The 14,727-nt window shown below is 41.5% G+C and overlaps 1 long non-coding RNA gene across 1 annotated transcript; it reads right to left on the reverse strand.

Annotated features, from left to right (window-relative positions):
• Positions 1 to 5,635: 5,635 nt before the first annotated feature.
• LOC147819088 (uncharacterized) lies at positions 5,636 to 11,230 on the reverse strand. Its single transcript, XR_015437291.1, has 3 exons — positions 11,142 to 11,230; positions 6,134 to 6,277; positions 5,636 to 5,863 (listed from the first exon to the last, which is right to left on the reverse strand). It is a non-coding gene; the product is annotated as an uncharacterized LOC147819088 (long non-coding RNA).
• Between the last annotated feature and the right edge of the window lie 3,497 nt (positions 11,231 to 14,727).

A 14,727-nucleotide genomic window follows, 5' to 3' on the forward strand; every position in this document is an offset into this window, starting at 1 on the left:
TCTTTTCTGCATCATTACTCTGCGCAGAATTTCACGTATCATTTCAGTCGCCCACTAACAACAAGAAGTCTGTTTTTGCCCACTGTGATGTAGACCAGCTATGAGTTAACCTGCCTGTGAAGGAGGGAGGAGGAGCCTAGAACCGGTTGATTAGCAGTCTATATAGAACGCTGCAGGAATGATGAATGCTGGAAATTAGCATCGCCCTGATTCCTTTGACAAAACATCCAATGGGATTCTTCAAATGGTTTTTAGATTATCGCAGAAGATGAGATCTTTGACAAACAAAAGTTTATGATGCTTACATATTTTGTTCAGCAAAATAATCTTCATGGACGCCTCTTTGTTGATATTTGAGGCCTAAATAGCTACAATGGCCAAAAGTAAACAGCGAATGTCAGGCCATAATTGAACACCACAGTCACGACTTTGACGTATAATTTGATTTAGTTCTGACTTCTTCGAGGAGTAGATCAGTTTTCGTGTTCAGCGTGATGACATTTCATTTGCCCAACAACCTCCGTAGTCTCATTTAGCCACTTGTTGGTAACCGGTCTTTTTAAGACATGAAAAGTTTAAAAATATGGGTGGAGTATTTAATGACGTACTTTATATCATGGAATAAAAGCTTGTGTTGACCACGGACCTTACTAACCGCCCAACCAAAACACTTATTCAAAAAACCCACTGACTTTGGGATGAGGTAACCGGATGTGAAAGAAACTTATTTCTGGGGTTTAGGACTCTTTCCTGCAGCACTGTAGAGGATAGAGCTCAGATGTGAGTTCTGCAGCAGAACTAAGCTACCTGTACATCTTTTGACAGTAGTTTCACTGCAACTTTGTTCTTACAGGTATGATGTAGTTTGAAGACTATGAAGTTGCAGAAATTTGATTGTAGTTGCTGGGAAATGTTAATATGTTAATTACATACATGTGTCTTCCTTAGTTTACCTTTTATATATACAGTACAGGCCAAAAGTTTGGACACACCTTCTCATTCAATGCGTTTTCTTTATTTTCATGACTATTTACATTGTAGATTCTCACTGAAGGCATCAAAACTATGAATGAACACATATGGAATTATGTACTTAACAAAAAAGTTAAAAGTTAAAAAGTGAATTAACTCTTAAATAGGTCTTATATTTTAGATTCCTCAAAGTAGCCACCCTTTGCTTTTTTGATAGTGCTGCAAACCCTTGTTGTTCTCTCAATGAGCTTCATGAGGTAGTCACCTGAAATGGTTTTCACTTCACAGGTGATCCTTGTCAGGGTTAATTAGTGGAATTTCTTGCCTTATTAATGGGGTTAGAACCATCAGTTGTGTTGTGCAGAAGTCAGGTTGATACACAGCTGACAGCCCTATTGGAAAACTGTTAGAATTCATATTATGGCAAGAACCAATCAGGTAAGTAAAGAGAAACGAGTGGCCATCATTACTTTAAGAAATGAAGGTCAGTCAGTCCGGAAAATTGAGAAAACTTTGAATGTGTCCACAAGTGCAGTCGCAAAAACCATCAAGCGCTACAACGAAATTGGCTCACATGAGGACCGCCCCAGGAAAGGAAGACCAAGAGTCACCTCTGCTGCTGAGGATAAGTTCATCCGAGTCACCGGCCTCAGAAATCGCAAGTTAACAGCAGCTCAGATTAGAGACCAGATAAATGCCACACAGAGTTCTAGCCGCAGACACATCTCTAGAACAGCTGTTAAGAGGAGACTGCATGAATCAGGCCTTCATGGTCAAATAGCTGCTAGGAAACCACTGCTAAGGAGAGGCAACAAGCAGAAGAGATTTGTTTGGGCCAAGAAACACAAGGAATGGACATTAGACCAGTGGAAATCTGTGCTTTGGTCTGATGAGTCCAAATTTGAGATCTTTGGTTCCAACCGCCGTGTCTTTGTGCAACGCAGAAAAGGTGAACGGATGGATTCTACATGCCTGGTTCCCACCGTGAAGCATGGAGGAGGAGGTGTGATGGTGTGGGGGTGCTTTGCTGGTGACACTGTTGGGGATTTATTCAAAATTGAAGGCATACTGAACCAGCATGGCTACCACAGCATCCTGCAGCGACATGCCGGTTTGCGTTTAGTTGGACCATAATTAATTTTACCATAGGACAATGACCCCAAACACACCTCCAAGCTGTGTAAGGGCTATTTGACCAAGAAGGAGAGTGATGGAGTGCTGCGCCAGATGACCTGGCCTCCACAGTCACCGGACCTGAACCCAATCGAGATGGTTTGGGGTGAGCTGGACCGCAGAGTGAAGGCAAAAGGGCCAACAAGTGCTAAGCATATATGGGAACTCCTTCAAGACTGTTGGAAAACCATTTCAGGAGACAACCTCTTGAAGCTCATCAAGAGAATGCCAAGAGTGTGCAAAGCAGTAATCAGAGCAAAGGGTGGCTACTTTGAAGAAACTAGAATATAAAACATGTTTTCAGTTATTTCACACTTTTTTGTTAAGTACATAATTCCACATGTGTTCATTCATAGTTTGGATGCCTTCAGTGAGAATCTACAATGTAAATAGTCATGAAAACAAAGGAAACGCATTGAATGAGAAGGTGTGTCCAAACTTTTGGCCTGTACTGTATATATATATATATATTTGTGTGTGTGTGTACATATATATTTATGGGTATATACAGTATATATAGTGTTTTACACCTATTATTGTCTGAAGTGAAGGAGCCGTCGTTTAAAAATTTACAATGAGCTTGGTAGATCTGTCCTGATGTTTTTTTTAACTGCTAAGTTACTGTACAAGGACAAAATGCTTCACAGGCTTAGCAACAGTAAATAACACAGTCTGGGCTCATTGCTTATCAATTCATTTTCATTTGGGGAATAATGTGTGGTTTCAAAAGTTACAGTCTCTCTTGAAAATAGTAAATCTTTGTTTTCCACATGTCTTGCAGCCATGCGAGTGACCATCCTCTCTCATAGCCTTAATCTTAATCAATGAGATGGAAGATCAGAAAATGCCCTTTAGTCATTCTTGGAACAGTTATATTTTGGAAGACACTGATCTATTTTGAGGACATGCTGCAATGAGCAGTGCTGTTCTCATCCTTATTGGGTCCCAAGGCCCTAACCCATCAACCCCTATCAGTCTGTTTAAAATTCTTACTCAACATCCATTTAAAAAAAAAAAGAAAAGAAAATGTATTTATGTCAAATAAATAATTTGTTTGGTTTTTGGTTTGTTGAGCAGCCAGTGGGTCCAATTTGGTCTGGAATTAAATTTTCCAATTCTGTGTGCATTTTTCCCTTTTATATAAACATGCTTGCATCAATGTACATTTTATTCATAATCTGTAATAGTGTGCTACCACGAATCTAGACCAAGCAACCGAATTTGCCGCAGTCAGAAGCTGTGCGAAAACATCAGCAGTTTTCTTCTTTCAAGTGCTTTCGTGCCAGTGGGAAAAAGTAAATTTATGCTTAATTTGATTCACCAAACTCCACCACAAATGGATAACACAATCCTGTTTGTGATAGAGAAACCTACTGTAAAAGGTCCCGGTGTATCTAAACATTGAAACCATGCCAGTCAGCAACGAGGAGAGCGTACCACCTTAGCATGGTTTCAGAGGGAACGTGCAGCCCACACAGCTGCCTGCTTGTTTCAGTGTGTCTCTGTTGCCTGACTCAGTGGTGGCTTTATAGCTGGCACTGTCATCTGCCTCGTCCTCCGCAGGGAACAAAAGAGAATCATTCAATCCAACATGTCCCGCAGAGCCGGAGATGAAGGACACTGTCTGCTTCAAATAAGCTCAGTACAGAGGTGAAAATGTTCCAAAGTATTCTACTCTACAGGAGTATGCTACTGCTCTTTGAAGAAACTTTTATGTTTCCACGCAACAGCCACAGCCGGAGGCATGTTGTTGTCGGGTTGCCCGTCCGTCCGCCTGAACGTACGTATGTCCGTCCCCTTCTCGTGGGCACGATATGTCAGTAACGCCTTGAGGGAACTTCTTCAAATTTGGCACAAGCATTCACTTTGACTCAAGGACGAACTGATTCGATTGTGGTGGATAAAGGCTAAAGATCAAGGTCATGCTGACCTCACAAAATGCAGTTTTGGCCTTGTGAACGCAATATCTCTGTGACGCAAAAAAATTTGGTTAGCTAATGCTAACATATCTACTGACAGTTTAATGCTAAAGGCGTCAGTGCTTCTTTTGACTGTATACTAGTAGTAAGATGAGACCAAGACAATAACAGGGCTATGACACTCTCTAGCTACTGTTTCACTGGCTATGATCTCAGAAAACCTAAATCATAAAAAGAGTCCATTTCCCTCTCTTAGCCTTTAGCTAGGTGCAGGTCTGTAGGTGCAGGTCAGTGAAATGATCAATTATGGATGGAGTCATGTCTCCCTGCTCTGCTGTTCTCCCAGTGTTGTCTTATCTGTTCTACAGGATCCTGTTTGCCGCAGACAGACACTGCTGACACAGACGAGTCATGGGGTCAAAGTGTGGCTGGTGTTGAACCGACAGCCGCCATCTGCTCTGTGCCCTGAGTGGCATCCTTAGCTCCGCCCTCAAAAGAGGCACAAGCCAGGACAGAGTCTTACCCCGTGCGACCCCTGAGTGTTGCTTTTATGCATGCTTACTGACATGTTTACTTCTGCCTCGGGAGTCAGGGGGATAAACATGACGAGCTCAGTTTGCGCCCTCTCCACACCATCCCAAACTCACCTTAAACGTCCTATTTATTATTTATTATTTAGAGTGGTAGTGTAACGGAGGTGGTGTCACATGTTCTTGATGATCTGAATAATAAAAGTTAAATGCAAATATTTCAGTGAATAAGCTGCAAGAGAAAAAAATCGATGATGATCTTTTGTTAATTTAAAGTGAATGACAAGAATCATGTCACGTCTTTATTTCAAATTTTTTGAGTTTCATCAATACAGTTCATCATTTATGAATTGGAGATGCACATATTAGTAGTATTTGGTATGCCTGATTTTTTTTTTCGTTCTCCTCTTTGCTGCTGTCACATCACACCAATTTGTCTCCTCATGCATTTTTGTGCTTTCCTCATCCGTCCCACCTCTCACTAAAAGTAGCTTTTGCCTCTTCTTTGTCTGATCCAACATTGTGGGTGGCCGTTGCAAAATTAGCCAGACTCCTCTCTTCATTTCTGTCACGGTTAAGCCGTGACTCTAGTTTGTTTTCCTGTTTCTCCTGTCTGTCTGTCTGTCTGTGTGGCGTGGGTGTGGCCCACTCCCTCTCCCTGGCTCCTGCTTCACCACCTCACCTGCCTAAAATCAGCTCATCAAGCTCAGCAGTATAAGAAGCCTGGCACTCCCTCCACTCATTGCCAGGTTGTTCAGACTTTCTTAGTGGTAACGACTCTCTCGGCCGCTCTAGCCTTGGTACTGAAGTCTATTCAGGTGTGCTTTCCTCGTGATGGCCAACATTAATTTGTATTTGTGTCTCCAGGAACCCCTCCAGCCCTCAGCCTCTGTCCACCTGCTCCCCCACGCTACATCTGCTCTAAACCCAGGCTGTCTGCCCTGCTCTGTTTCAGCTACAGTCCAGGATACTGCACAGCCACCCAACCCCTACACCTACCTACAGCAATTCTACCCATTGCAATAAATCCACGACTTTTGTTACTCTCACAGATGAGCTTGTTAACTCTAGGCTTTTAGAACCAGTTAGCATGTTCAATGACAGCACCTGTACCAAAGCAGCAAAACAAAATGTATGAAAAAGACACAGGATAATGAGAAAATACATAAACAGCTTCCCGGGAGTTTTATATCAGACTCATAATTCTTCCATTTGCAGTTGAGGAACCTCCTCCCACTGTGTGCTGTGATTATTGTTTTGGTCAGACATCTGAAAATGACAAAAAATAGCCTTTTTATGAAAATGGAGGTGGAGGTTAAACTGAGTGCTCAGAGCCGCAGGTTACAAATTCATCCTGGTGATCAGAGGATGCAAAACGAAAAATGGTCAAAACAGTTTTGAAGTCAGCACGTAAGTAAGCCATCAGATAATTCGACTGTGATTGGCTCAGAGGCGACCGGTGCACGTATGTGAAACTAGGTCACCTTAACCAGAGTACGTAAGAGTGACAGCACGAACTCTCCTCTCCTTTGAACTCACCACAGTCAGTGGAGACGATGTTGCCTAGAAACTGATTATTCCTCAGTTCTCCAAGGTTTCACATAGTTGTTGTTGTTGTTGTTGTTGTTGTTGTTGTTGTTGTAACAACACATCATCACTTCATCTTCAGTTTACAGGCTAATTCTTAAAAAAAAACACACACACACACACACAGAGTCTGGATTAGAGAGAGAATCATGCATGATTTGATTCACTAAACTCAACCACAAATATAAAACAATCCTATTTGTGATGGAGAAACCTGCTGTAAGGTTTGTATATTTAGTGTCCACAGCCTTACAAGACTGGATATAATTCCTGGTGTATTTCCAGAACAAGGAGAGCGTACCACCTTAGCATGGTTTCAGTGGGAGCATGAAGCCCACACAGCTGCCTGCTTGCCTCAGTGTGAATCTGTTGCCTGGCTCAGTGTAGCTGGCACTGTCATCTCACTCATCCTCCGCAGGGACACAATGATGGCATTACCGCCGCTCCTCTCTAAAAACGTACATTATGTCATTCAACCAATTAACCAGCCAACCATTCAACCTTATTCTGTGTGAGTCACATGTTTCTGCCATGATTTTCTTCTCAATGAGGTGACATAAGTCTGGGTTACGAGAACGAGGATTAATCCTTTATTCTTGATTTCAGTCGAGTGGCAGCCGTGGGTCTGAATGTGAAGTGGATGGAAGTCCAGATATCACATTGTGGATGAAAGACAGGCGTAATTGAACAATGAATTAGACCTGACATCTTATTTGATGTTTTTTTTAACCCCTGGTCCTGTGTAAGCGTAATGATCTATAGTGACCTCCGACATATTTAGGTAGCTTGTTAAGATTTCCAGGGCATGGAGGGATTTACTTAGTAATCCTCCCATCAGCTGGTTAAAGCCAGTGGTCTATTTTTGTTCAACTGAAACTACGCTGTACTATTCCTGTAGTGTTTTTAACCGTGGCTGACCACTTCTGCAGGAACCAAAGCTGCAGTTTGGATTATTATTAACTACACGTGTACATTCAACTGGTAGTTTCTCAGTGGCACATCAAAGCTCAAAACACACAACAACATGATGTAAATGAATAAATACATATTAGTACTGACACAGTTTTTCGATTTGTTTAATCAATTGAGCATTGGATAATTAATCTGCAACAGTAATAAATAACTTAAAGCAATAAATAAATTATCAGGCAAAAATGAAATATGGTGACAACATGCATAATGTAAAGATGTCACTTTGAACTGAATTGTGATTTTTCTCTACTTTCTTACATCTTATAGTCAAAATTATCTCCAGATTAATCGAAAATTGATATTCTCTTGCTGTATCATTTGGCTTCAGTTGATACTGAGGTCATTTCAGTGCCATATTACAAGCCAAACCTCCATCGTTTTGTTGTCCCCAAAAAGGTCACAAATATCAAAAAAATGGAAGTTGCTCATATATCAGAGTGACAGTGGTGGGCTAAACACGGCCTGTAATCTTCACAGTGTTGCAGGGAGGGAGATTATAAAGGGCAGAGAACAAAGGTCTAACAGAGATAAACTGGGCTGAATTTATTCAGATACTTTCATATTTGAACTGATGAACATCCTGTTTTACTCGTTTGTTTCCCTTTGGAAGAAGCTATAAGTTTTGTATTGCACTTTGTCTGACATTATTACATATGCATATTCTGTATCTGTAACTGTTTCAGCTTTACATTGAAACTATATGATGAAATGTACCAACTCAACTCAATGATTTTTGTGCATCATGTTATACGTTTTCCCCAAGTTCCGCCTGACATGTCTGTTATCTTTGGAGCTTTTGAGATCTGCACTAGACTAAAATAAAGTTGGCTGCACAGCACGAGTTGAGTTGGTAATAACTAACCGCCAGTGGGTGTTAATTAATAAACACTTCATTTATCTCTCTGTAACTTCATACTGTTTCTTCTTGAACTTCCTGTAAATGCATAAATCAGTTTAGTGCATTTAATTTAAACCAATAAATCAATTTATATTAGAGATTATATTATTTTGCTGTGTAACTGTCCCCAGGGAGTTTGTCTGTAAAGGTTAAATGACAAAGATTATGAACATTTAAAGAGATTGAACATCAACACACAAAAGAATCAGTTTTTTCGAAGCTTCATTCTCAGACTATTTGTTTCTGGTATCTGGTTCACAAAACCCAGTTAAGTCCGGTTCTTAAAGACTTCCTGTTACACACTTGGTGTATCACGGAGCAGAGCCAGCTCCATGGCAACTAAATGCTTGCTAGCTGTTAGCGCTATGACATTAGTGCCTGTGTGAATCACTTGGCTTGAGGGCTTCCTGGCGAGCCTCCAAGGGGCTTCCGTGACAACACCAGACAGCCGAAGGACAACCCCTCCAAACACACACTCACTCATACAAACAAACACACACACACACACGTACAACTCAGCGTCCTGCTCATCTGTCCCTCCTCTTCTCCCAAAGCCTCGTTTGGCTCAGCCTGGCTCGTCTCCGGCTGCCTGAAGGCAAGAGGACGGTACCGCCGGGGCAGCAGCTGCTGTTGCCGTACCAACACTGGTACACCGGAAATAACAGACGGGGCCTGGAGAGCCTGAGGGACACTTTGTGCTTCGTCCATTCAAATGTGCAGACAAACGGTGCATCACCCACCACATGAGAGAAGCCACTTCTTAACCCATTTAACCAAACAACCCCGGCTCTGAGTTGATGCGTGTAAATATTATCTGATTATGAGAAACCTAGTTAAGAGACTTGGCTCTCTCTTATATCAGTTCCTGCAGCACGGAAGCTTCTCTCACCTTTGGTTCAGCCCAAGTAGGATTTAAACAGGAGTTCAGCCAATAGATGGTTTACTGAGTGGATGCACACACAGTTAACACTCACTCTTCATTCACACTTTTCACTGCATCATTTAACTAAGACTCCTCTGAATGGGAGTGGTTCTCAAAGTGGGGTCCCCCAGAGGTCCATGAGGGGGTTCCTGAGGGTCCCCAGGAAAAATGTATTTTCACTATGTTCCCATCCATAAGTACCACAATGACAGGATGTATGACTATTATGGTCATAAGTTTCAAACACTGTCGGTAATAAAACCTCTAAAAGCATCTAAATCTAAATCTTATCAGATGGGGGTCTGTGGTCTAATTTGTGTTTAAGGTGTAAGGGGTTCCTTAATGTGAAAAAGTTTGAGAAGCACTGTATTAGAGAAGCTATAGCCAACATGCTGGAGCTTGTTTGGAGAGGGATTGTCTGGTGAGATAATCAGTCCACTCAGACCCACAACAGGCAAATGAAGCAGCGGAGAGTTCTGACAAATTATCATCGAATACGAAACGTCTACATTGGCAAGATTCAGTGCCATGCAAAGAGTGTAGTGGTGAACGTAGATGGACGGTTAAACACACTTGAATCCTTTCCATGTGATTTTACTCGCCTAGACATAAATATAAATGCCTGATGTCACGTGGGAAATCAACTAGATTTTAAATTCATTTTGAAAACATCAACAGTGAATTAGGGGAACTATTGAACTTCCTGGAACAGTTACTTCCTGGAAAACAGTGACCTCATACTGCACCCGTGGGTGTATGTGAGAAGTCCAACCAATTACGCTATGACTGATTTCAAGATGATTCCATCTTTTCTGCCCTTTGTTTCAAATCAAATCATCTTTGGCTTCATAACTGATATGCCATTAATTTACATTTTAGATCAATCTTTCACTGCGCTGTCCTGATCATACATACTGTTCGCAGGACTTTTAAATATCATGACCACAATCTTTGATACTTTGACTCTAGCAAAGTGGTTTCTATTACTAGTACAAAATGTGGCAAAACATGTGTTGACAGTCAACGTTTTGCCTGAAGATAATTGACAAATGCAAATTGGTTTCTTATGAGCTGGTGTGACTCAGTCACTCTTGGTGAGTTCCTACACTTTGCAGTTACTACTGAACCATCATGCCTCAGAGTTCTGGCTCCAAAATAGTGTCACCTGAACATTACAACCAGATGTGATCGTTGATTATGTCATTCAAAAACAATTAGTCTCCCACTGTAACAGAGGCTACTCTTCTCAGGCTTTCAGGCTTTCCAGCACATTTGGAACCTGCCCAGATTCAACCACAAGAGCATTAGTGAGATCCAACAGTGATGTTAGGTGATCAGGTCTGGCTCGAAGTTCTGTTCAACCCAAAGGTGTTGGATGGGGTTAGAGGTCAGGGCTCTGTGCAGGCAGTGCAGTGGTCTCTCATTGTGTCACTGAATGTCTCAAGCGTACACAGGGGAAAAGGAAACAAGAACAATCTTTTCCATGTAGCCAGTTTTAAAGCCCTTAAAGCGAGGTACCTGGTAGTTCTTATGGTATCACCTCCACCGAGCTTCCAAGCGAGCTGAGGCGATGCCAAAAGGCTGCGTAAAAACTGCAGACCACTGATTGGTCAGAGAGAGTTGTCACTACTGCGTCATCACTGTGCGAGCTGGGAGATTCCATGTGACTCTTTACTATACGTTTAGTATGGCAACTTGCAAAACGACACCTTGGTCCGATGAGGAGGTGCAGATGTTTCTCTGTTTGGTATCCCTTCGCTATCCTCCATTGTTCGTGTGTGTCTTGTGTTGAAGATAATATCACAATAGCTTTGTAGTAGCAACATTGATGGGGTGCTATCTGCAGTGGAGAAACAAGTTCCTGGTACCAAAAGCAAGTAGAGTTGAGTTGAGTCTGTACAATGTGGTGGAAAAATGCTATTAGCTACACAGATGCACTGACAACAAGAAGAAAGACAAACTCGTTGTATAGCAAGTCTCAGGACAACACAAACAGGTTCCAAGACAAATACCAAGTTGAGACAATCAATTCTAAGTCCTTAACTTGGGGTCATTTCCATGTGGAATAATCTTCTACTTCTACTTCGATTTATCGACTTAATTGTCGTAGCGTGGGCATCAACAGACCTGCAACACAGCAGAAGCCAATCAAATCCAGCTGAAGTTACCTGTGGTGGATAATCACATATTTTCTGATTGCAGCAGCCATTCCCTCACTGAAGGAAGCCTCGGCTCAACACCAGTAACTTCAATCAAATGAACATCGGAATGGGAGCAGACAGCAGTCGTTTAATGAGGCGCTCTGCTGGGTCCAGATTGTTTACGCTCTGTGTCATGTCAAAAATGAGAGGGCTGAATTGAAATGGTCCGCTGTTCTGTGCGGACACCTCCACTACCTGTTTTCTGCTTCTACATCCTGACTCACTGCAAGAGGCAGAAACACGGAGACACACTGGCACAACACAGCCCCGTAACATCAACACAACAGGTTTGTTTTTTTTGTTTGCGTGACAGGAAGAGAGAATCGGGACAGACGTAGAAAGCGTGAAAGGAAAGACAGGGAGTCAGAGAGGGGAGAGGAGGGAGAGGGAAAAATAAGTCAGAGAGAAAAGAGACGAGACAGAAGGCATGTGCTTGGAAACGTGTCTGTCCATGCTGACAGCATGTGATTCCATACAAGTCTGTGAGCAGACTGTTTTTTTTCTGGTTGTGTTGTGTGTGGCTCTCAGTCTCTCTCTTTGTGTGTGTGTGAGCAGGACTTGCTGTTCTTTGCCAGAACCTTCTGCAGGTTCGTACAGACTGCGAACAATAATCTCGTCACCCGCAACCACCACCAGCCCACAAGGTGACTGGCTGGCAAAGACGGGATGCATCAACAAAAAGAAGATGGTGCATATCGAATGATAACTCGGCACATCAAAGAAGGGTTGAAAGGGGGAGAAAATAGATACAAATATTTGATAACTAAGGTATATAATTAAATAAAAGTATACTAATTATATTCATTAATTATATGTTCTAATTTCTTTATGTATACTCTTTTTTTGAGGAAATATCCAAATTGGTTTATATTTAATTTCCTTACATTTACTTATTCATTACCTCTGCCAAGGAGGTTGTGTTTTCACCCTCATCTGTTTGTTGGTTTGTTGGTTTGTTGGTTTGGTTGTTTGTTATGCAAGAGGTACTGAACCCATTTGCACCAAACTTGGTGGAGGGCATTTCAGGGAAGATTCCATGAAATTTTGGTGCAGATCCGGTTAAATCCGGGAGAATAATTTACCTAGTTATCGCATTTTTCTGATATTTTCATCAATTTGTCAGGAAATAACAGTTTGGATCTTGATGTAAAAAATCAGTCAAAGTAATGGTGTTGAGATCTATGACTTTGTGTAATTTGGTGCAGATCCAGATAATAATCTGGAAATGTGTAGGATTGTATAGGCATGGCAGAGATATGTGTTCTACTGAGCGCTCTTCTAGTTTCTTCTGTTTGTTTTAGGTCCCTACACATACAAACCCTACTGCAAATAAAACAAAATTCTGTTTTCAGGGTGCAGATCTCACTGTAATTTGGTTTCAATGTTGACTGAGTCACAGAACATTTGGTATCTACATTCATGTTAGTCAGAATATTACATAAAGTAGAATGGCACTCAGTAGAGCACATACCTCCGTCAGGGCCAAACAATCCTACACATGTCTGTCAGCTCCAAATTATTATCTGGATCTGCACCAAATGTACAAAGTCATAGAGCTCAGTATCATTGATATGTCTGATTTTTTACATTAAGATCTGTACATTATTTCCTGGGAGATTGTTAGAAAGTGGGTTTAAAAAATCCTGGATCTGCCCCTTTAAACAGATCAGCACCATATTTGACTGGGGTTCTTCCTTGGTCCATGCTCCATCCCTTTACCGGGTTTGGTGCAAATTAGTTCAGTACTTTTTGTGTAATCCTGCTGACAAACAAATTAGCAAATGGGCATGGGTGAAAACCTCCTTGATGAAGGTAAAAACTTTGTACCAAAATTTAGTGTAATGTAATCTTTTTTGTACAGTTACAAAGTGAGTTGTAAGAAGAGTTTTACTGAAGCAGTTATTTGATCTTTTCTTTTATGGTTTGGTGTTGGTGCTACAGAAAAAGTCAGGGGATCACCAAAGTCAGAGAGCTTCATCCTCTGGGAACCATGGATGTCTGCACCAAATTTCATTGCAATCCATACAATAGTGGCTAATCTTCAGTGTGTGAGTGGTCAGGTGAACTGCTGCCAACGTGGCTAGATGAAGTGGGCGTCCACATACTTCTCTCCATGGCAATAGCATGATTCATATCCTTTCAATGAGCTCACCTGCCATGTATGGAAGTATTCAGATTCTGTTTCCCCTTACTTATCCAGATTTTTATTTGATTTGTCACAGTGTGTATAAATAAATCAATATAATTTGATATAGAATATCTCATCATGTGTATAAATAAGATGAGAGGTGCTTTTTTCTAAAGCTGTAACTTGGAAGATCTGCTGTGAAGCCTGCACAGAGTTTACTGTCAGATAAACTGCCACAGCAGAGGCTAATGAAAACCCGAACAAACAAAATGTCACCGGCTTTCAAGTTGTTTTCCCTCAGCTCTTAACATTAATTACTAAAAAGGCAAAATTAGGCAAAGTCCCATTTTCCACAGTACTTTATGAAATTGAATTTCAAAAACGCTGTTAGTTACTTGCTCTCGCTGCCAAATCATTAATTCGAGTATGACTCGAAAAATTACAGCACTCTCACAACGAGAATAATCACTTTAATGGATGGAAATTCTGTTCACATCATTTCGTCCACTGCAACACTTGATTCAGATGATCTGAGCATGTTTTTAACAGCTCTTTGGTTTTTAAATGAACAGATTCTGAGAGAAATGCACTTAAAACCAACATCCTTTAATCTCATGAGACTTCATATTTCTTTATTCTAGGTCCTCATTCATTCATTTGTGTGTCAAACAGTCAAGTCCCAACAATGAAGAAACCCAGCAGAGCATCACTCTCCCCTCCTCCCTCTATAAATGGACCCACGGCACATCACAGGCTCCAGAAATACACGGTATAGCTGTCAGCCACTCGGGTTCACCTTCAGCCCCTCTCTATGTGTGTGGGCATCCGAGTGCACGGCGGCGAGCAGAGGAGATGTGAGTGTTTAATGCAGCGTGTGGGATGTGGGAGATGAACAGCCCTCCCATACGCCTCAACATCTCTCACCTGCATGCTTGCAAGTGGAGATGATGAGCAGGTAGGTGGAGAGTCAGCTGGAATTTCAGAGCTGTAACCGGCGATTTCTGTTCCTGCAGAAAGGCCGAAGTACAGCTGGAAAAATCAAGACTGTTCCCATTCCTCGTTTAGCAAAACGTGGGTTGAAGTAATTATCCTTCCATACCATAAACATGCATTACTGTGTTTGGTTTAGTGGAGATCTGGAGCCCTGAAATGAGCTTGAATAAGGTAAATTATGGGGGTGTAGTCCTAATTTACAGCCATATGATTCATTATTGACACATCAAGCAGATCATGTTTCACAAGGATTTTTTTCCTCGTTTGATGGATATCTCCCTTTTTCTGAACCAGGGTTTTGTTGAAGACGTTCCAGTGAAATTGGAATTAAATCTTGTTAAAATATTCCTCATGGCCCAGTCACTTCCACTGCACAGTTTCAAATCAATACCAACTGCACGAGCATGTAAAGTTCATCTGTATGAAATCGTC

This window comes from Seriola lalandi, unplaced genomic scaffold (genome assembly GCF_002814215.2).
Source record: "Seriola lalandi dorsalis isolate HSWRI2012SDOR001 ecotype SW California unplaced genomic scaffold, Sedor1 jcf7180002054322, whole genome shotgun sequence".
NCBI lineage: Eukaryota > Metazoa > Chordata > Actinopteri > Carangiformes > Carangidae > Seriola > Seriola lalandi.